Source organism: Tetranychus urticae, chromosome 1, assembly GCF_039701765.1.
Source record: "Tetranychus urticae isolate SD_2017Ah chromosome 1, NJAU_TeUrti_SD_1.0, whole genome shotgun sequence".
NCBI classification, from domain to species: Eukaryota; Metazoa; Arthropoda; class Arachnida; order Trombidiformes; family Tetranychidae; genus Tetranychus; species Tetranychus urticae.
Genome location: NC_142958.1, coordinates 23,856,628 through 23,880,526, shown reverse-complemented (window position 1 = coordinate 23,880,526; position 23,899 = coordinate 23,856,628). Strand labels below are relative to the sequence as shown.

General features: G+C 29.8%; 1 protein-coding gene and 1 long non-coding RNA gene across 2 annotated transcripts in view; both read right to left on the bottom strand.

The window, feature by feature from the left end:
- Elk (Eag-like K[+] channel) overlaps positions 1-23,899 on the bottom strand; it is a 63,365-nt gene that overhangs the window by 38,042 nt on the left and 1,424 nt on the right. Inside the window, exon 2 of the mRNA XM_015929701.3 lies at positions 5,319-5,382. The gene's annotated coding sequence lies outside the window, so the exon portion shown is untranslated. The remainder of the gene's footprint in view (positions 1-5,318; positions 5,383-23,899) is intronic.
- Positions 12,698-14,446, bottom strand: LOC149094803 (uncharacterized). The gene is made up of 2 exons (XR_016199132.1): positions 14,220-14,446; positions 12,698-14,148 (listed from the first exon to the last, which is right to left on the bottom strand). It is a non-coding gene; the product is annotated as an uncharacterized LOC149094803 (long non-coding RNA).

The following is a 23,899-nucleotide window of genomic DNA, read 5'->3' as shown; positions in this document are numbered from 1 at the left end:
GGTTAATCTTAATCAATCGAGAAATGTAAATGACTTTTGGACAATTGATTAGTCTCGAGGTTTTTGCGCTTCATTCTTGGTCCAAGAAGATTGCAATAACTTTTTGGTTAAACTTTGAAAATTGAACAATTTTCCAATGAAGATCAACAAAATGTCCAAAATTTTCAACTTTTTCCCCTATTCGTTGATGCGATTAAAGGTGAAAACTAAACATGAACTTTAAAGTTATTTTCGAGTCAAAATTTAATCCTTTATTGATCTATTGTATTAACCAAATGCAGACACTTTTAGCTTCCTCTTTTTGTCACAATATCATCGAGTTGGACGTTACTTTGTCATGTATTATTAACGTTTAGACAACAAAGATAATCTCTGTTTTGGCTTCATTCCTTGTGAATTTGAAATTGTTTTTCCTTCAATATTTTCTTCCAAATTAATAATGAATTCATTTCTGGTTTTGTCAAGTGTTTCCATTTTGAGCATTCAACTGTGAGAGTTGAAATTCAATCGAAAAATAAATTCAGCCAATTCAAGGTTTCCAATCAAATTGTTTTAATCTTTTGTAACTTAACGCTGATTGAGCAACATCTTTGAACATTTTATTGTCTTCATTCCATGAAATTCCAGGAACAGATTCAGAGTTAATGAAGTTGCTCAATGTAACTGTTTGCCTCATTTACAATCAAGCTGTCAGACAATGTTCAAGTCGAACTAAAACTCTGACAAATCTCTAAGAATATCTTTTTTTCGTTATAAATCGATTTTTCAAACTCGAAAAGTCTTTTTGAATAATTTCTAAATACTTTTTCTGATGGAACTTCATAAGAAACTTAAATCTCTTGCGATTCATGATTACTTTCAAATTTTCAGTTTCAGCTCAAAGCGATGAAATCACATTTAATGTTCACTCGATTAATCTAGAAAATCTGAACTTGAAATTTTTACGAAATTTTGGTTTCTTGATAATATCTGTTTCAGTTCATTTCTAGGTTTAAATTTTAATCTTTTTTTCGCCCAATCCAGACTGAATTCATGAAATTATTATCAATGTCAAAGTTTAATGATAAGCTTAACATGAAACTTGATTCAATCAATCATTTTGTTGAATCGAAAATCATTAATCAGGTGAGATTGAGAGAAAATTCGTTCACAATCATGAGATTAAAATATGCATTTAAGTTGAGCAAACATGGTGATGAAGCAAAAAGATATGGAAAATGTTGCAGAAAATATTGCATGGAAACATGTAAAGATAAGAAAGAGAAGGAAAAAAATACTCAACAGAATAATAGATGATAATGATGATGATGGGGTGAAAAGAAGCACAAAAAATATCTCAATAGCAAATAGTTTTCAGACAGAGAACGTTTCCATGGCAACAAAGAATCAGAAGATAGAATGCAAATGAAAAGAAAAGAAAAAACTTTCGAAGTTTCATCTTTTTCTTTTATAATTTCAAGGTGTTACAATTGAAGTAAATAGATGAATATCATTTGCAGTTTAACAAAATTATTTAAACATTTCATTCACTCGATCATTTACAACACGAAATTGGACGAAAAAAATAAAAGAAAAAATTCTGTCAATTTTTTTCTTCATTTTTTTCCATTATTCAACTTTTCATGATCTCTTCAAATGTTCAAACATTTACATTTTAATGAAACTCATGTTTTCATCGAAGTTCAGATTGGTTAAGATTTTTCATTCTTGACCAAAATCTTTCATGAAATTGTGCGAATGAATCATTTAATTTCATTTTAAAGTTTACTTTATTCATGAGAAATTGAAATTTTCTCAGAATTCTTCATTTTCGTTGGTGAAATTGGATTCAATTTTGGTTCACTTGATAATTATAATGTTGAACACTTTTCTCTTTGCTCGGGTCTTCAGTCAATTCTCTGATGAATTTTGTTTGAATTTCAATTTTCATGTCAATGAATATAATAATAACATGGAATTAACAAAATGATAATTTAAAATGATTATCATTTTAATGTTGACTTGAAAAGTTGGATGAAAGTTAATTCCAAATTTAATTTCTTTTTTTTCTCTCCATTTTCCATTACGAAAAGTAATAATTTTATTCAACAATTTAAGTTTTAATCGTTAATCTTTCAATTTCATTCTTGTAACGATTTTTGCTTCAACTTTGCTTTTGCCAGTTCAATTCCCAGGATGATGACTGAACAAGCATTTAGTTTTAAACTGGTTAACATTCATTATTATTTTGTGTTATTTGATTAACAGGAAAGATGAGAGTGAAAAACGTTTGAATATTTGATTACTTTCCATTTTTTTCACACAATTTTTATCAGAAACATTTTAATCCTTTGGATTGGAAACATGAACAACATTTGCTTTTAAATGTTTGATAATTTGATTCCAGGTGAAAAAGTGTTGCTCGTTTTGGCTGTTGATTGTTACATGAAAAAGGTTAGACATTGTTGGCTATATTTGTCATTCTGATAATCAGGTTATTACTTTTGTTCACATGTTTCCATTTTATCATCATAATGTTTGCTCCGTCAACAGAAACAAGATGAAACTTAATTTAATTTGCTTCAATAAGGTTGTTACTCAGCAAAATTGTTTTATAATCATGCATGTTGAATAAAAGTGATAAATCCATGATTTAAGATTCCCAGACTGTTGATTGTAAAATTGCATCACTTGCTATTTTTAGCATCAATCTCAATCAGTATCTGTTGACTCGTCAGTGGTAAAAATAATGCATAATTAACGTAAAATGCTTATTGTCTGGTAAATGCAGTATTTATATCAATCATTCATTTTCCCACCTATCGATTGTATTAGATCTATCTTTATATTGACTTTTGCTGAATGGTACTAATGGTATCTTCCGTTTTTACAGACGATTGTAATGGAAACCTGACTTAATGGATTGTCACCAGAGGACATTTTTAAGTTGATTATTATTTATAAGTTTGCTTTTTAAAAATTGAGAACGGATCAGTTCATCAGACAGACGGGATTTTCAAATTTTCAAGGCCATTTGAGTTTAATTTCAGAATTTTGACTTTTGAGCTTTGAGGTCATTTGAAGGTCATTCAAAAATTAATTTGACAAGCACTTTAATTAATGATTAAATCAAGGATATCTATCGAGATATGGCTCAAAGGTCGAAAAAAGTTTTAAAACTCATGAAATGCAAATAATTTTAGTTGAAAGACAATCAATGACTGGTAAAAAGAGACGATTGAATGTCATTTAGAGGTCAGATAACTACGAAAGCTTGAATGGTCTTGATATTTCAAATTATGGTTCTTCAATTTAAAAATTCTACTGGCCGAATATCATAAAGATCTGACTTATGGTTCTTATTAGCATAAACTGGCGTCAAGGATTAAAAATACCCAGAGTAGAGCGTAGAAATAAATTCACTAACGCTAACAAAATAAAGGATCGCGGGACCGCCATCAAGAGGAATTACTTCATGCGTGCAATTATTCGATGTTCACATTTCTGGAGCATATTTGTTTTAGTGCCATTCTTGTAGAGTTATCACGCAAAACGTTTGTAAACGAAGTAAACTTTTATGAACTTTTTGAGCAAAACTATAAAAATTTTGAACGGTTATTTAAGCAAGTCAAGTTGATTTTCACCTTGACCTGAGAAGCTAAGAGTGTTGACATGGGCTCTTTGCACAGTTTAAGTACAATTGAGTCTAGTTAAGCACCAATTAGAGAAGAGTTTGTTTGCTATTATCATTCCGTTCAACTTTATTATCAGCTTATGATTCCATGTTGAAACCTATTCATAGTAACCATTGAGTTGCATTTTTACATTTTATTACCAAATTAATGACTCTCATCATTATAAAGTAACATTTTTGCTCGTAACCATTCATAATCATTAAAAAATGACTTTTATAACATCAATAATGAATTCCCTTCAAGTCTCGAGTTCCTGTTTAATCTGATGAAAACATAGTTTTCCTATTAATAATCTGATTCATCAATAGCTTCGCAAACATGGTGCTTCAATATTCAAGTATTTTTGTACTTTTATTACTTTTAATGCCTTCTCCTTCCCTTGACACTTGCAAATACAAAAAGACAATATTGTAACCTGTAAATGCAACAATCAGTCGACTGGCAACTTTCCCTTGTAAAGTGCATCATCCAAAGATTCACTGCTGAATTTGTGATCAAATGAATTCCTCACTTAATTAACTTAATTAAGTGGTTGTCCAGGATTGAGCGAAGAAAAGCTTTCATCTCAATCGATGCTTTCCAATACAAATTGAAAATAATAACAATGAAAGAACATCAGATTTAGTTTCTGTCAAAATGAACGTTCCATTCAATTGCAACTTTTGGACAAACAATTGTCGTTCATGATAAATATCATGAAAAGCTTTTAGAGACAGAGTTAAAATTGCTGTTATTATTGAAATTGGAAAGGCATTTACAGCAACATTGAGATCCTGCTCTTAGACAGTTACAAGTGAAAACAATTGAGCGAGAAATCGTTATCTGTAATCTTGATGCAACTACGAATTCAACTTTTGAAATGCACTAATTAAAGAGACTTGCATGAGTTGTTAGACATTCATTTAGAATGTTGAATTTCATTGTTTCAGATTATTGCGATTCTCTGGAAATGTCATTCCCAGTCAACATTCCTTCAACCTTTGACCATGTTTACTCGACACTTTGTGCGATCACATTGAAACGATTATCAATCAATTTGATAAACAATGAAAATCATTATTCATTTTACGTTACAACTATTTGAAGGGAAGAAAAGACAATTTCAGGGAATCAAACTTTGATCAGTTCTAACCATTAGCAATGAAATATTCAAAAGGTCAACACTTTGCCTAAAGATTTCAATTTGAAAAAGTCTTTGAATTAAATTCATAATTTGACTTTGTCCAAGCATTCAGTTTGTAAAATTGAAGATTTAAATTTTCAGGGAAACAAATGTTGACAAGTTTGCTTAGCAACATTTCACTTTTGATCACCTTTGAGTTGAGTCGCTTCACTGTTCATCATTAGTTAATCAATCATAACTGTCACTTGTGTCCATCTTTCAGAGGAGGTTAAAGGTTAACCTTTAATGGTTAATGATGAGTTTAACTCAATTAGTTGAAGAAAAGGAAAAGATCTTTGAACACATTTTTCTGTCATCCAAATTGTGCTCATCATGATAATGATAAAAGTTTATCAAGGTCATTAACGCAGGATTAAACCATTGGAATCATGATTAAGAACAAAAAAGACTGAACCCAAAAATTCAATGTAATAACCAGGAACAACCCATTAAGCGTTCAATGAATCAAAAATCAAACTCACCTTAAAATCATATCGAGTTGATATCAAATCCAATTGAAGCAAAAAATATCCAAAATGGTTAAACCTGAAAAGAGAAAAAAATGAACATGAAAATCGAAAATCTTGAAATACGGAAATTCGGAAAAAGGAGAAGTCGAAGAAAAGATGAAAATGAAGATTTTCAGAGTCAATTAAAAATCAATGAAATTAACGAATCGGTCAAAATCAATAAAAGTATTCATCAAGTGTTGATGTAAATTGAGCCAAAATCATTTAACCGAATGATTCAGATTGAAGATATTATCATGAGATTTGATGGAAAAGTGTGGGTTGCTCATGAATAGAGAGTTGATTGAAAATGATGAGAGAAGAGGAAAAAGAATAAAATTTGAATCAAAATCGCAAGTTAATTATTTGAATGATGAAGAGATGGTTAAACTTTTTGCTTCAATTTTGGCTCCAGATTATATTAGGTTATCAACCTGAAGTATGTGTTCATCAACCATTCATTGTCACGGTATTAAAGTTGAATCACAATTTTACCTTCTAATACGATCAACTGATTTAATTTTTATCCTCATTATTAACAATCGATAGTTTTACTGATTAAATTTTGTCTCACTTTCCATCTAAAATGTGAATACAATATTGAGAAGAGAGAAAATCATTTTTATTCTGAAACATTTTCATAGTTTTTTGTTTTCTTTCCTGCCTTTTTCACTCCCTTTTCATCAGGTTCACTCCATTATTTGGATTCTTTGGTTTAACCTGTAAAAGCATGTTATCGGTTGACCGAGTTTTACAAAGTTAATGATAAGTGATCATCATGATCATCATGATATCCAATTTCACTAATAAACTAGTAATCATCATCATCATGATGCTTGGCTTTTCATTTATTTTCAATTATTAATGATCATCTTGTCTTCAAATTAATATCATCTTTTCATTTTTGCCTTTCAGTTTGTTTTGTTTCTTCCAGCCAGTTCAACTTTTAATGATAATTTGTTCACATTTTTGTGTTAACCTATTGGACATGAGGATGAAAATTCAGGGAACCTTGACTGTTGAGTAAAAAGATGAAATTTCAATTCTTTTATTGATTATCTCTGTTTCCATGATTGTCATGCTCTGATTTTGCGATTTGTTTTTCAAACACTTTCATCATATTTGATTAATGTATTGCAACAAAACAAACTATGATTTTCATGTTTACTTGGAAACATTCATTTTCAACCTTTTCACTTGAAAGAGAAAATTATTTTGCACTTTTCATTTGATTATCTGAGCGATTCATTCATAAATAAAGATCAATGGAAAATGTATGTTCAGCGGAAATATCAAGTCTTGAGTTTCAATGAAGTTGCCATTTAATTTTATTCAATTCTCATTATAACAAGTAAATGAGCCTTTTAATGTCGATATCCTTTCGGAATGGAAATGCATTTCACGCTCATTTGAAATCTTTTCAGAATCTTTTTTGGCTATTCTTTACTTTAGCCCCTACCTCAGATCATATTCAAACTTGATTCAACTGATCAATTCAGTTTTAACAGAACACTAACTTTGAATCTTGGATTATTATTTTGATTTCATTTGCATAACTAATTTGTTGCAAGCCAAAGGACCAAATTATTAATTGATTCAAATTGTTATCCATTTCCAAAAAATGCTTATTTTCATTGAATTATGATATCAAACTCGAGATTCATTGGGAAAATGTTTTTTTGAAGAATGACTTCAATGATGAACCTGTTCTTTGTCAATTTTATCATGAAAAGAATTGAAAGTAAAAAACATTTTTTCTGATTTTTCATGAAATTTTTTCATTTCAAAATGCATTCTTCATTCACTAATAATTTAAGATTTTTACGATTTTGCCATTTCAAGTTGAAAACATTTTTCTGTCAAATTAATTCTCAATAATTTGGATCTAAAGTGTCAAATGAGTCTTTTTTTGCGTAAATTTAATTTCTTGTAATTGATTAAGAAACTAAAAGACTTTCAAATTGGCTCATTCTTCAGTTCAACTCATTTTGCTGAATCCATTTTACACCAAACTTGTTCAGTCTACTTTTAATCCCTTTAATTGGATGTAACTCTGAAAATGGAGTTAATTAAACTGTAAACTTAACTTGAACTGTTAATTTGCAAGTAAAAATTGAATTAAATCAACTCAAACATTTCCCAATCAAGTTAAAACTCAATCCAATTTACTAATTCAGGATAAACCAATCAAATGATTGAAAGAAATTCTGAACTTTTTTTTCTCGTTTAACATAAATTTATCCAAACAAGTTGACATTGAATAACAAGAAATGATTGAATTAAAGTTAACTTGATCAACACACAGAAATGGTCACAATTGATGAAACATTTGCACACCAACATTTCACTCTGAATGTAACAATAAATGTGTCAAGTTGGTAATGAAAAGCCAAATTTGAAATGAAAACTTTGAATCAAACTTTTCCTTCCTCTTTTCATTCCAAGTGATTCAGTTGAATCTCACATAAGGTGATGAAAAAAAAGACTGTAACCTGAAAGAAAGAAGTGCAAATTTGTCCAAAAAGTTTCCATTTGCTTGAAGCAGAAAAGAAAATTTGAAAAATTCGAAAAAGAATGAAATCAGAAAGCTTTTTAGTTACATGAGAAGTAAAACTCTGAGAATTTATCAAGAAACCAACTTTTCAACATTCCCTTGAAATTTTCACTCCCAGTTGATGGCAATAATAACATGGAAATGAAATGTTATGAGAAAATTTTCCTTCTGATAATTGATAATTATCTGATAGTTGAGATTGTTGGAAGGTAAACCATGAAGAATCCATCAACTTTTATTGACATGAAACATTCCAATGGAAAAGAAATTATCATTTGAAAGGAGAAGAGAAGAAAAATTTTCAATTTTCAAATTTTTGCTAGAATGGAATTGAAGAAAGGAAAGAAAGAAAATTGAGCTGAAAAAAGGTTCTCATGTTCAACTGAATAGTTCAACTTTTGGCAACATTTTTCACCATTCTCATCATGAAACTGCGATAAAAAAATGTGTGTTAAACCGAGTTTAGGATTTTAACCAAAAATTAATCCGTTCTGTTATCTGTTCCCTTTTTTCCCTGTTCATCCTTGCCTTTTCACTTTCATGATATTACATTTTATCATCCTTCACTAGATATCAGTAGATTAGGTAGAAGAGTTTGGCAAGAAAAATTCAACTTCTGTTGAAACTCAACTGGAATCTATTCATTTACTGTCAAAACTCAACAGACTGTAAACTAAAAGAGTGTAATTTTGACTCAATGGCAAACAACATCCAAGTGTGTGTCTTGGGTTAAAACAAAGTTATGTAGTTCGAGATGATTGGTGGCCATGGAAGGTGATTAAGATGGCCTTTCACAGTCAGCTGTAGGCTTTTCGCGATTCAACTTCTTCTTCTTCCCTTTATATCTCAACATCAATTGGCTGAAACAAATGAAACTGAGAAAAGCTCTTTAATCCGTTTAAAAATGTTTTCATCATGAAATGAAAAAAAAACTTTTCTTTACGATTCAACGAATTTCCAAATTTTTCATTTGCTACTTTTCTTACTTTTTTTTATCCAAGTTTGTTGCTTCAAAATTGCTCAAGTAAAATGGACAGTCTAAATGAGTTTTCTGAAAATTCAGAACTTTTTTATTCTTTTCTGTTCAAATAGCAAATTTCAACTTTAATTATTTCAATATTGAGTTTACTAATTGAAATGCAAATGGTTCATTTGATGAATAATATAAAAAAATTGATTCGAATTGCTATTTTGCGAAAATTCAACTTCATGAAAAGATGCAAAAATCGTTGACCAATTTTTGATTAACTAGACAACACAAAGTGAACTGGCTCTGGAAATAAATAACTAGAGTTGCTTTTGGAATAATTCATTTGGAATTTTTAGATTTTTTAGATTTTTTCAATTCGATTCCAATGTGATATTAGGACTTTAAACTTTCGGTCTATTCATTCAATCTTATATTTCTTTCACTCTTATATCATTTGAAAGACAAAAACTTTTAAGAAATTATCTGAACAGAACTCATCGAATCGCAAAATTTTTCAAGCATATTTCGTTTAAATTTCTGGCTGTGGATAGCTCATCATGAATTATTGAATAGATTAAACTAATTTAGAAAAATTCTGCTTCTTTAATATTTAATTTTCTTTGTTTTTTCAAATCAATATTTACAGATGACTTGGAACTGGAAAGTGTCCATTTATGTTTCATAAAATTTTCACTCCAATTTTGTGGGAAAATTTGCAGTCACGAAATGCAAGTTTGTTTCAATCATCGAAAGAAATCACGATAATTAAAAACGAATCAGAAAATTGCTAACTTTACCTTGAACACGCAATTGAATAGTTAAATTGGCTCAAATCAAAAACAAAAGGCTAAACTGATCATTTCCCTTGAAAGACAGACTTTACCATAGAATCCCAAAATTGCCGAAAAACTATTTTTACCCAAAACTCATTCACCTAAAATTTATTGAAAAACTGGAAAATTCATCCTCTGATTATCATGCCTTTTGAAAAATGTTTCACTAAAGAAGCAGATAAAGTTGATTCAAGTTGATTGAGAATGAGGTCAAATTTGGTTTCCTTTATCATCTTTAACCTCATCATTATCATCCTCATCATCATCAACATTGACAAACAGTGGAAACTAAAAGTTTGACCCTTAAGCCTGAAAAGGAAAAGGTTTTCAGTGAAATTATTCCCTGATTTGGCTTCCCTTCATTTGTTTCTTTCCATTGCAATGAAAATTTCATTTCCTGATAACCTTATATTGAAACTTTAACCTTTCCCTCTTAACCAATCCTTCAATATCACTTAACCAGTGGAAAGTTGTTTGTTTGCAAGTCAATCCCAAGAAACAAAAACAAACAACAACAGCAACCAATTATTGTTATCTTATTGATAACTGTTTCACTGGCAATAAATAATATCCAAGTAAATACAGGAAAAGTGATGGACACGAACAGGAATAAAAATAATCACATTGAATAAAGAATAGGCAATTGAAATGAAATTGATTTAAAGATGATGAGAGAGGAAAGCTACTCAATCATGATCAAAAGGCTGTTAACAATTGACCATTAAACTGTCAACTTTTCAATTTTCAATTTACAGAGGAAAAGGTTTCAACTCTAAATTTACATCAATTTCACTTTTCATCTTTTCACTGACCAAATGTAAACAGACGGGTCAACACTTGCGATCAAATGGTTAAACTTCTGAAAAGCAAAATGTAAATCAAATTCCCTGTTGATTCCCAAATCTTTAGTCTTTTCTCGTCATTTTCATCATTCCCCAACAAAGCTAATGATGAACCTAAAACAAGGTAAAAATGTTCAACAAGTAAAAAACAGAAATCTTTTTTTCAATATTTTTTCATCTTTTCAGCTTTACTTTCAAACCTTGTCAATATTGCAACAATTTGTTCACATTTCCATTCATCATTCATGATATTTATCATTTGAATTTACCTGTGAATTCTGGGAATAAAATATGATGAATTTCGTGTCTCTTGCTTGTTACTAGAGATGAAATTATTCCCAATGATGACTGCGAAATGGCGAAAAGGATAAAAGCCTTTCACTTGTTTTCCTCTCTGTTTGATAAACATTTGATGAAACAAAAAGAGCAAAAAATATTAGATTTATTTTGATATTTTTGTTTCTCTTATTACCATTTTTACCTCAGCTTTTGTTATCTTTTTTGTTTGCTCTTGTTGTTTCTGGTAAACCTTTTCAGATATTAAAATAACTGATAAGTTGAATGAGGACGAAGCACAAAAAATCTCAAAGTAAATGTATTATGGCTTGGGAGTGTTTTTGCTTTTCAAGGCAAAATCACAAGTTAAATTGAATGTAATGTCTTCATCTTTTCCTATCTTTTATCATCATCATCTTTTTTCCCTTTTTGAAACTTTTTATCAATACTTTTTTCGTGAATTTCCGAGTTTTTTAAGTTGCCTACCTTTTCCTAGTTTACCTTGACAAGTTTACCAAATTTTAAATTCTGAGATAAATTTTAAATTCAATTTTAACATCTCAATGGATGCGAAATGAAGCAACAATTTTTTTTATCCTTCCCTTCAATTCAACCTGTAGAATGTTTTTTTTCATCATTTTGGTATTATCGTTGATGTAAAGGGTAAGAGCAAAATAATGAAATTAATATGTTGGTTTCAAGTGAAAACGGAAAGGCTTCAAAAAGGAAATTCAGTTTGAGTTACATTTTTTTCTGGTTTTCTGTTGTTACAGTAATTTAATCAGAGAAGAGAAAATATCATTTTAAAATGTTCAATTTGCGTATTCGTTTCAATTTCATCATGAAAACAATTTCCATTTGATAAGATGCTACCAATGTTGAGGCAACACAAAGAGTTACTTGACATTCATTGCATATCAAATGGGTTCGTTTTGGGTTCATTTTGTACTTTCAAATGAGGGAAAGGGGAAAATTACTGAATTTTGTTCCAAATGATAATAAATATTGAAAGACGTTTTGAAGTGAAAAGAGTCTCTGATTGGCAAAATCAGAGGTAAATTGGTTATTTCTGGTTGATTGGTGTTACTTTTGATTGCAAGACAAATGTAACATTTGGCTATTCTTTGTCAATACAAAGGAATCGGAAGTGAATGGTTATCTTAAATTGAAATAACTTGTTTTCCCATGTTCTTCATGTTCATCAACTTTCTTGATTCTCTTCACCATTTTATCTTCTTGACCAGTTTCAGGGAAATGACCATTTTCAAGTTCCTTTCTATGTTTAACCTTTTAGCTTTCAATAATTTCATCTTTGCTCATTTAAGGGCCGATCCGATGAACTAAAATGTTTGTCAAAATGTTTGTTTATTGGCAATGTTTGTTAAAATTAATCAATTTTGATTAATGTCATTTTAAATCTTAATTAGAAAGCGCCATCTTTTGTTTTTTAATGATTTTAAAAGGTAACTAAAAATAATTTATAATCAAAAGATAAGAAATTTAATCTGAAAAAATGTAAAAGCGCATGAATGAAATGATTGTTAATTTTTTGATCGGACAGTGTTAATGTTGCTGACGTAACAAAATCAAACAAACATTGCCAACTAACAAAGATTTAACCAACATTTTTAACATTTTTTGGTTCATCGGATCGGCCCTAAATTGTAAATCATTTAACCATTAGGATTTGGAATAGTTAATAATATCAATTAAAGATAACCTCAATCAGGTAAACCTTTAATTAATCATTGGAAAGGTATTAAAGGTAGGAAAGAGAGAGGCAAAATAATCACAATCTAAATGATTATAATGATCAATTGTCTTCATTAAAGGTAGTCTTGGTGATGAACAAGATTGAAATTGGTTTATCATGCACAACTGATTCTTAATGGAAGTTTATTGAAAATAATGTTTTATTCATGATAAGGCAACAATTGTTATAATTAAAAATAAAGGTAGACAATGATGAAAGCTGAAAAACATGAAGACTTTACAGTCTTTTGAAAGTACAAATTATCAAAATTAATTTAGTTAATGAAAGGTCCATTGGATGAGGCTCAACTTTTTGGCATTAACTTATTAGGTAAATATGATTATTACATTATCTAGATTGAATGGTAATAATTGTCCAATTGATATTGATTTGATTAAATTGCTTAAGACTATAAATAGGAAAGAAACAAGTAGATTATCGTTGCCCAAAGGTATAAAAATGTCACAAGTTGACTATTATTAGAGTTAATGCCATTGGATCAACACTGGTTAAGAAAGGGAATGACATTTTAATTATTTTTTCCGCAGCTTGTCATTATTATGTTCATCATTATCACCGTTATTATGATTATTAAATTAATTGTTCATCATTGAGCATAGTATCAAAGGGGAAAGGCGAAGACAGTTAATGTGTCTGCCTATGTAAATTGAGATTGTGATTATTGATGATGATTATGTGCTCTTGGCTGGTTCAATGGTGAAAACTTGGGGAAACAGCAATTCCATTAGAATTAGATTTTGTCGCAATCAATTTGATCCAATATCTTCCAATCAACTGTTCCAGACAGGGTCACATTATCAGCCATTTAATCACTATTAGATTAAGTGTGATTGTTCAATATTATTATGTTCTTGTTGTTGTTTAAAAAAACTGCAAACCCAAAAACTGGTGATGATATTTTCCTTCATCAATACCTCTTTCGCCATTATCATTACCAGATGATTACCAATTTTTGGTAGACTTGTCTTTTTTTTCTGCAGCAGCAATACTATTTTTTGGCCATCAATATTATTTGCTGTATTTTTTGGGCTCCATCTCAGCTAATAGTTGACAGTTGAAATAATTGAATTTTCTCATTTCAGTGAGATTGAATTATTCTGATTGCAATCATTTCAAGTCTTATGGTGAAACTGCAAATTTGGATTTTCCTTGACTCTCCTGGCTTCTTTCAGTTCACATTATTATTACGATTGCATCTTAAATCAATTGAATGAAAATAATTGACGATGGGTATAACTGGGTTAAGTGTGCATGTAAGTCGCCAATATTGCTGTTTGTGCCTTTAACTGTTTTCCTTTTTCCTTGGAATGGTCAGATTATACGGGAAGCCAAGTTCATTTTAAACTATTATTTTCTCTGATATTCCACTATTATTCCATGTATTTTCCATTTTGGTGATCAGTTCAGTTGCAGTGGCATTAAAGTCAATTCACCAGGTTCAACAGGAAACAGTTTGAAAAGGGCAAATGCTCATGAACAATATTTAGTAGCCACTTGAATGTAAATCCAGAAAACGGGGGTAGAATAAACAGGAAAGATGAAATTTTGTTCCCTCTAGTAACAAGAAGGATCAAATTAAATGAGAATTTGTTCCTAAAGGTAAATCTGATATAAAATGTAATTACAAATGTTATCCTAGGTTGACGCGAGAACAAACAATCTCTAGATTAAGCATGCATTACATTCTGTAATGCCAGGCGATCATAATTTAGTAAGAAGTGTCCTTGTTTAACCATGATTAATCCATCGATAAACAGTTGTAGGTGAACACAAAATATCCATATTTCAACAATTCAGTCTGAGCCAGAATTTACTTGTAAGCCTCCATTACATAGTCATGGGATAACAGTCCAATCTCATCTATCCAGTAAAATGGATAAAAGGCAAGTTATGTACAGGTGCAAGTAAAAAAACAATTTAAGGTCAATACAAACCCAATCCGTTAAATAGACTACATTTAACTAAACAAATGTAAAACAATTAAATAAATCACATAAAGTAAAATTAAAAATTAAGTGTTTGAAAAAAGCTATTATAAAACCGTTAAATTAAAATCTTGGTAAAGGGAAAACAAAAACCGGTAAAAAGGGGGAAAACAAAGAAAGCGCGTTTTACAAACGAATCGAGTTAATTTAAAAATTGAAATAAATACCAACAATTAACGAAAATTGATTAAGCCTTACACATTGATTAGAGAAGCAATCATGATTCTTTCCTTTTCTAAATTCCCATCAATATTTCATTTCTCCCAGAATGAAACATGCCAATAAAAGAGTTTAACAATTGAACCTAAATTCTGGTTCCATTCAAAGTGATTAATGATAATGTTGAGGTTAATACAGTTGTAACTTTACCTGACAATAAAAGATAAAATATGAAACAAAATAAATACTGAATATCAAGGGATGCAAAAAATGGTTTCAATTCACCGATATTTAAAGGCAAAATTAACATGGCTAAAGGGGATCTAATTACATTGAAATTTGATGTAACAACAATTACCAAATTTCTTGTATCTTGTACCAAATTTGCATTACACAGCAAACACCATTAAAGACAAGTTGATTGAAATTCATCGATGAAAAATTTAAAGCTTCTTTGATTGTTTGAAATTTTATGGTTCACCTGATTAGCTATTGAATTATACGTTGGTACGATATACAAATCAATTAGTCAACGTTTGAGGATGAAAAATTTGGGTTCATCAGTTTTTAATCAATGAACTGGTTAGTTGAAACAAAGTGATTCGCCTTGAACAGTTTTTCCTTCAAGTGATAGACACTTGAGCATCACTCTAATGATGACCAGTAAATAGTCAACTGGTCAACCAAGAAGCTTACATTTCATGCTAATCAAACCTTTAACACAAGGATTGAGAATCAAATTTTATCCTAATTACTCCAGAGAAAGTTATCATTTTCTGTTCGTGTCATCCTCATCATTTTCTCAGATATCATTTGATTAACTTGATTAGTCTTAGAAACCTAACGGCACAATCTTTCCAGATTTTGTCAGGTTGGGTTCATGCAAGAATCCAAACATAAAGGAATCCAAACGCAAAAACAACCAAATTGTAGACATTAAAATGGTGATAAAAACATCAAACAGATGATGCTGATTAATGTTACCCTAATAGTCAATGAATTATCATGAGAATTAGCCTATTAGATGATTAGACAATTTGATCAGTTTGACCAATTTATCCAATTCCTTCACATCTTCGCTCATTTTTTTCTTCCATGGAACTTTCCAAACCAGATTTCCACCCTTTTAACATGCAAACAAAATTAGTGTAAAAATAATGCTAATGGATCACCATTGATAGGTCCAGAGTGTATCGGATGATCAATAAATAATTCAACCCAATATGATCAACTGAAGAACCCACTAGATCAAGACTCTCTATTTAACCACCAATCTTAGACCATTTCGAAGTTCAAATAAAATAACTAAGCGAATCATTTTCGTCGAGATTTGTGACTTCAGAATTTAGAAACTTATCATTTTGACTAAAACTCAACAAATCCATGATTAAATTATTAATCCTTCATAAATTAGCTCATCTCATCAAAATAACTTGATTGGTTAAGCATTGATTTATAAGCTCATCTTTTCGTGCAAAACCTTTGACCAAGTTAAGGGAATTGAAATTCAAAATCTATTGTAATGAATATTTAAATTGGGTTTACCGATAATTCAATTTTTCAAACCAATAAAAACGAGAGAGTCCAAAAAATATTTCAAATTTTGTCTCAATTATTCAGTTCTAATTTTCTTTTCTCATGTTTCGATCTTTTCACAAATTTTCCTTTTCTCATGAAATTTCAATTGTCTCGTGACAATTGATTTCAATTTGACTGGATCTTACGTCAACCCTCAACCTAGCAAGTCACTCTTGTCCCATCAAGAGCCACACGCAAGTTGCCTCATTTTGCGCGTTTCATTTCTCCTCATCTTTTCTCATGTTAGTTCGTCTTGATTCATGATGATAAACTCTAGCCTTTCATCACAATCTGTCATCATGAAATTTATCGATCCATCCGATAAATATATTTACATTAACATTATTAGCTTGAATTAGCTAAATATAAACTTGAAATGAGAGCAAAAAATTTGCCTCTCATTTTATTACAATATTTATTACAACCAATTTCCATATAATCTAATTCAAATTTGTTCACTTACATTTCATCATCTAATTATCTCAAACTAATTATGGTTACCTGTCAATAGCTACCATCATTAATAATCACAAATCAATAAAACAAAAAGTATCTTTTAATGAAAAAAAGTAAAAGACTTTTATAATATCAATCAATTGACTTTGAAGTAACAAAAATATTGGTTTTTATACAAAACTTGTGGTTCAATTGTATAACAAATGGTATCATTGATTGGGTTGAAAAGTGTTCAGTAAATGCTGAAAACAATATTATAATAATTGAACCAAAATTGAACCAGAAAATGAAACAATTCAATGTTTCAATTTGAAGCCAAACAACAAAAAAGACATTAATTATGAAATCAATCAAAAGTGAAACCCATCAATGGTTAAACAATGAACTGAACATAAATGAACCTTTAATGATTACATTGAAACAAATTGTGTAAAAATGCAGTTTAGTTATTAACAGCATTCACCTAAGGATAATAAACTTGTAACCTTTATGATTACAAAGGAAGACGGTTATCATTACAATTATAATGATTACCGTTGTACCATTGAAATGGCCTGAAGCAGTTGAAGTGAATTACATGAAACAATGTTGTCCTGATGAGATGATTAACAATTAGCAAAGAATCTGTCCAATAACTGAAGCAACTTAAGAGGAAAACAATTTAATGTGCAACTGTTAAGAAGAGTTTCAGATTCCTGAGAAAAATTCATTTCCATCGACTTTTATCGCTATTCAGTTTTACCTGAAACTTTTCTAGTTTTACTTCTTCTTCTTCTTCTTCTCCTTTCATTGCCTGAAGCAAAAGGGAAAAGAAGATGAAAAAGTGAAGAAAAAAAACAAACAGTGAAATTGTACTGCTTATTATTATCTGATTTCATGAGAAGTGTTCAGAGGGAAGATTAATCTGATGGTGAAGAGGTAAAAAGACAAAATGAAACTTTGAATATAATTGATTAATAACAAGGCAGTAACAATGATCATACTGTGAAAGGTTTCAAAGTACAATAAAGCAACAACATGAGTATCCAATTATATAAATTACATGATATTGACATGGTAAATAGCTTAAGAATCATTTATTTATTAAAATAATTGCCATTACAACACACAACTCTAATCAAGTCAACTTGCAATTTCAATTGAAATAAAAGTGATGTTAATGATGATAATAACAACCTTTCCTGGGAGTTTTTAAACAGCCAACATTTTCTTGTCTTTTTTTTGAGAACTCGAAAAAAAAGATGAAGTTGAACATGATTTTGAAAATTGATAAATTAACATTATTCATGTTTCAAGTAGAGTTAAGTTGCTAGAAAAGTAAAATGTAGCAAGATGAAGATTATGATGAAGATGGTGGTGATGATGATGCTTGTGAAGTTGAAAAGTCAGGTAAATGAGATTGTTCATGGTTTATCAGCTGAATCAACATTTAAGTATCTGTTTGGCTTCACATTGGCTTCATTTTTTGCCCTTGCTTTTTCTTGTTGTCTCATCAAGGTTGGGAAAGGTAAGGGAACAAAATGTTGATATTTACTATTCATGAATAAACTTTGAATTGAATGTTAAACAGTGAAAGTTGCCACTTTCAACATTCATCTATAAACAAGTATTTTTCAAATGCCATTATGTTTCACTGTTTGGACGGTCTACTGATTCAAAATTAAACTCACAAAATTGAACATTTACAATCGATAAATTTATTAATTTTTTGCTCTTTTCAAATGCTTTACGAGCTCAAGTTTTTCAGAGTAAATGGTTTAAGTCTTGGAGTTAAACAGACTTGTAAATCTCGGTAGTTACTCTGGTTATTTTGCATTATTGTATGGACAAATTGATTCAACTAGACTTGGAAAATGACTCGACTTTTGCTGGCTAAGCTGATTTCACCCAAAAACTAACAATTTTCAAGTCTAAATGGGAAATATCGGGTTATCTTGCATTATTGTAGTAACGAATTGATGACATTCAGTTCGGATTGACATTTGATTATTGGCTCATGTTGGTTATTAAAGTTTGATTTCATTAGACATTACACTTGGTAAGTCTAATGGAAACGGTGGTTACTTTTGATTTGATTTCTGATAAATAATTCATTTTATTTAAAATCATAAAAGTGTTGCTGGGAGATTTGAAGTCAACATTATTGGGTCAACTAGGAAAAAACTGATTTAACCCGAGTGATTACTATTTTTAGTGAGTAAAGTTGATCCGAATAAATATTTCATTTTAATTAATCATTGAGTTGGTACAAAAAATGTACATTTATCAGGTTTACGGAGTCAAAGGTTGCCAGTTACTTTGATGATTAAAGTTGAAGCAACCTTAAACCTTGACTTGCACATTTGAGCTTTAAATTTCAACTCAAATTTCAACCTGAATCATCAAATTATTTTGCCTTCTAATGACATTAAAAACTGATGAACAGTCATATTGGTAACTTTAATTAAACTAATGTGTGATTTGATGCTGATAAACATTTAAAGTTGATCAGTTTTTTGCTCATCTCTACTCAGCCTGATCATTTTTTGGGTTTATTTTTACTTTACCATTTTGGGTTTGATTAAAGCTGGAATCTTGTGCATCTTATGAACAGTGAATCTTTTAATGAAACATTTTGAAAGGACAAAATCATTTTAATCATCCATGACAATGTAAATGTTGAATGTATTTGACATGTAAGCTTAATTATATGTATTGTTGAGAGTTAAATTAGATTTGCCTTTTTCCCTTCTTAATTTGCATCATTTGACATCGTCTGTTATCATTTGGAAATTAGTGGAAATGATTTACTCATTAGTATCATTGCAATCATATTGCTTGTAGTTACTTTCAACTGTAAATTGAAATGAAAACATGAAAGTTAATTTATACCAAATTGTAAACAAGTTGACTTTTCATGATAAATGAAACTCTTTTTCAGAGGCAATTAAAGTTCAATTCCGTTGATTGTCTAAATTACAAATTTAGTCTCAAATTGCAAATTTGTTTCCATACAAAACGAAATAAAGAAACCAGAAAGGTAATTAATTTTTGGCAACTTGCAAAGTGTCTTAAAAACACAATCACAATTGATGAGTTGATGATGATAATGATGATGAATCCTTTTGAAACATTGAACTGATACACTTCAAGTGTTGAATGAAACCATTTGCTTGTCAAGTTAACCAAGTTAAAGATGAAGATAAAGTTAAAGATGAGGATGAAAATGAAGGTAAATGTAACAAGGAAATGATAGGTAAAAAAGAGATAAAATTGTTTAAGAAATTGTCTAACAATGAATGGTTTTCCTCCTTTTTATATCTTTTTTCCCTCATTCTGTTTACTTAGCTAAAAGACTTGAGTTTTCCCTCAGTTATCTTCATCATCTTATCTTCCTCAACCTTTACTTCATCATCAGTAAATTATCAAGGTAAGAGCAATAGACTGATAGATGAAAGTAGAGTGAATCAAGTCATAATAAAAATCCTAGGTAACCGGTCATGGGAATACGATCAATACATGTTATTTCAACTTATAAAATGCTGATTACATTGATGAACAGGGGATAAAATGTAAGCTAAAGATGAATACAACGGAGCAAAAATATTACCTCTTTTCATCGACTAAATTTAATCATCACCTTAATTCATAATGTAAAAAAGGTATTATTAGTTTGGTTCACTTCAATAATTGATCAATTGAAAGTTGAATGGAAATTGGTAGATAACCAGAAAATTGGGTTGAAAGTTGAACCCAACAGGGTTCAAGTTACTTTAGGTTTACTTTTCTGGTTCTTTCAGGTTAAGATGTTATTGTAAAGACAATATTTAACTGTTAGTTTGAAATGATTCATTGCCTTATTTTGCATTATTAGTTTAACTACAAATTGATCAACAAGATGAATCACAACAAATTTTACATCTAAACCAACCGTAAGGTGATTCACAAGAGTTGCTGCTTTTTGATGAGTAAAGTTTATTTTATCCTAATGCTTTGTTTTATCACAAAGTCAAGTTTAAAAACAATGAACTCTTAGTAAACAAAGTTGACTCTGTTTAGTCAATAAGTTTAAAAATTAATCGTTGGATTATTTTGCATTATTATTGTAACAAGAAACACCTGAATCACTTGTAAGTTTCAATCATTGTGTTTAATCTGCAAACACCAAGTCAAGTGAATCAAAAGCTCAAAAAATTTAGCTTACAAAGTCAATAAACGCATAAAGGTATGACTTTTTCAAAATAGTGATATAAGTTTATGTCTGGGTTTGAGGGAATCGCAAAATTTGCAAAATTTGACATCAATTGTTCAATGAAAAGGGCTCAAACTTCGTCTATACTTAAGTCTGCAAAAACGGATTTCAATTTCGTTATAAAAGTTTAAGATTTGAATAAGTCGGTACAAGAAGAAAGCTTATACTCGAGGACCTAAATAAAATATTATCTTTTAGATGAAAAACAGGGGCAAAAATCAAGAAAAAAACATAAAAAATGTGATAGGTCACAATTACAGTTGCACCTTGCAGGATAATGGTAGTTTCAAAAATAAGAAAACGATATTTTTTCGTATTCGCTCAAAATTGTTTGCCCTGTTAAAGACAGAAATTCATCTTTTGGCGTGATAACCAATTTTATCAAGCATTACAGCAAAAAAAACATTAGAGCGAAATAGCTAAAAATTTCCTTTGATTTTATGAAAAATCAATTTCTAATCGAAAAAAAACAAAGAAATTCATGCTTTAATCACTTTCCTAATGTGTGTTGACTTGATTATTGGGAGGCTTGAGTATGGTTCAACTAAGGTCAACTGGAGGTTCTAGTCCACCTCAAAGCTAACTTTTATGAAGACTGATTAGAAACCAATTTTTCATCAATTAAGGAAAAAACCATTTTCACTGACGAAATACGAAATTAGATTTTGATATCCTTTACTATTTATAACCATAACTTCACATTTTTCAATAAAATGGACTTATTTTTGCACACCAATTTATAATTCAACGGTTCAACAATGTTGGTAAGTCTAGCCAATGTGTTGCAATTTGATTTTGAGCAATTAGTTGAAAACCTCAGTAGTCACACCTTAGTGATCACAATTTGACTTTGGTTTATTTGATTGGTTGAAAGGGACAATAACCTGCATTTGAACATCTGTATCAACATTTAATGGATTCAATAGTTAAATTGAAATATTTGAATATCGGCTGTTGAACATATTTTGATTCAATAATCAATGTAATACCTAAAAGCAATAAGATTGATGGATTATTGGGTTCTCTGATATTAAGCTTTTCACTGTGGTTACATTTTCATTTGCAATGCTTAATATTGTTGAACTGTTTAATATATCCGTATGGTTAATGTTTTACAGCAAAATAATTACAAGTTGAACATGATAAAGAAAAGGTTGTAATATTTATATTAAAATGATAATAATGCTAGTAATAGAGTAAATAATAACATCTATAGAGGTTTAATGTTGCTGTTGCTAATAATATTATTGTAAACACTTAAGGAGTGGATGAAGAAAAAAGGTGAAACCAGAAAAGGTGAAGATAACAAATGGATAACAGGGAATGAGAATTGGGAATTGAAAGTTTATTTTGTGTCCACAAGATGATAATGATGATGAAGTAGGGAGAGAGAGAGAGTGTGTTAAGATGTTATTAACATCATTATCATTATTAGTATTTAGATTATTGATGTAGATGGTTAGAAGCAATCAGAATACCATTAAAGAAGGAAAACAGGGAAATCCATTGAACTTTCTTGTTTTTTGTATTGCATGTAAAATTGACAGACAATGTAAGGTTCAATCAACCATTTGAATGTGTACAAGAACAATGAATGATGATAAATAAGATGAACCACAATGAGAAGACGAATGACGATAAAAAAAGGAAAGACTCAGTTAAATGGTTGAAACACATTTATATCAAAGGACAGGTAATGTCAAAATTGTGATCGATTCAAGTGGTTTCAGTGTTCATTTACCCGAAATGGGTAACTATGGTTGGTGATGGCGATGATAATGATGATTATGATGAATGTTGCAAGAAGATGAGAAATGCTGAAAACTATTAACATCATTTTAAGTGAAACATTAAAATGTTCATAGATTCAAAAGATATCTTTGCGTGTAAGCAAAAAATATGATAACAATTCTCATGTCAAATAAGCTGAATTTTTAAGGCTTTTGTCAACCTTTTTTTACATTTCAATTTCTCATCATCTTACATATCTTTTTCATTTGACATTATACACTTTCTGATACACTTTTTTCATTTGTTTTCATTCCTTTTTCTTATTCCTTTTTTATTCCAACTTTATCATCTTTCTCACCTTTATTGAACTCAGTATCTGGTAAGACAAAAGCATTCCCTGAGGAAAAGGTGAAAATAAAATTGAAACAGACAGGGAGTGAAGGATAGACTCGAGTAATTTTGAGTCTTTTTTTTCTGGTTTCTTGTTGTTCATTTTTACCTTTTTTGTAAGATAAATGTTGAAGATGAAGTTAACTGTTGAAATGATAAGCTGAGTCGTTTTACAAATGGTTAACTATTTATTTTGCTGTTGCTTTTGTGTGTGTTTTATCAACAATTTGTGGTTACAATCAAACTTGTCTTCAATTCACGTGAAAAGTTGAATTGTCAAGTTATTGACGAAACTCATGAGGAAGAAAAGCAAAATCTGTTGATTTGAAAATTAAATGAATGATGTAAAGGCAATTTAAGTAACATGATATTATCAATTGATTGACATGTTAATTTAGCGAGGAAGGGATGATTTGGGTTGAGATATTGGATGATCAGTTGAAGGTGCATTTTGGTGTTGTCTTGAAAAGTCAATGGTTATTTATTGATTAAAAGACAATTAGAGTTGGGTCAAGAATCAGATTGATGAACATGGTGAAGTTGAACAATAAAGATTGTATCAATCTTTATTATTGGATTGAAGGTTGGTAATGAAGAGGAGAAGTAAAATTAACCTTAAAATGTTGAAACATGAACGACTAACAGTAAACATTGGAAAGACAATATTTTTACTCGACATTTGGGTTAATGTTTAGTTGATTGTTTGACCACAATTGGAATCAAGTGAAATTACTTTTGTAAAAAAAACCTTATTAGTCTCTGAGTTGGTCTGTGC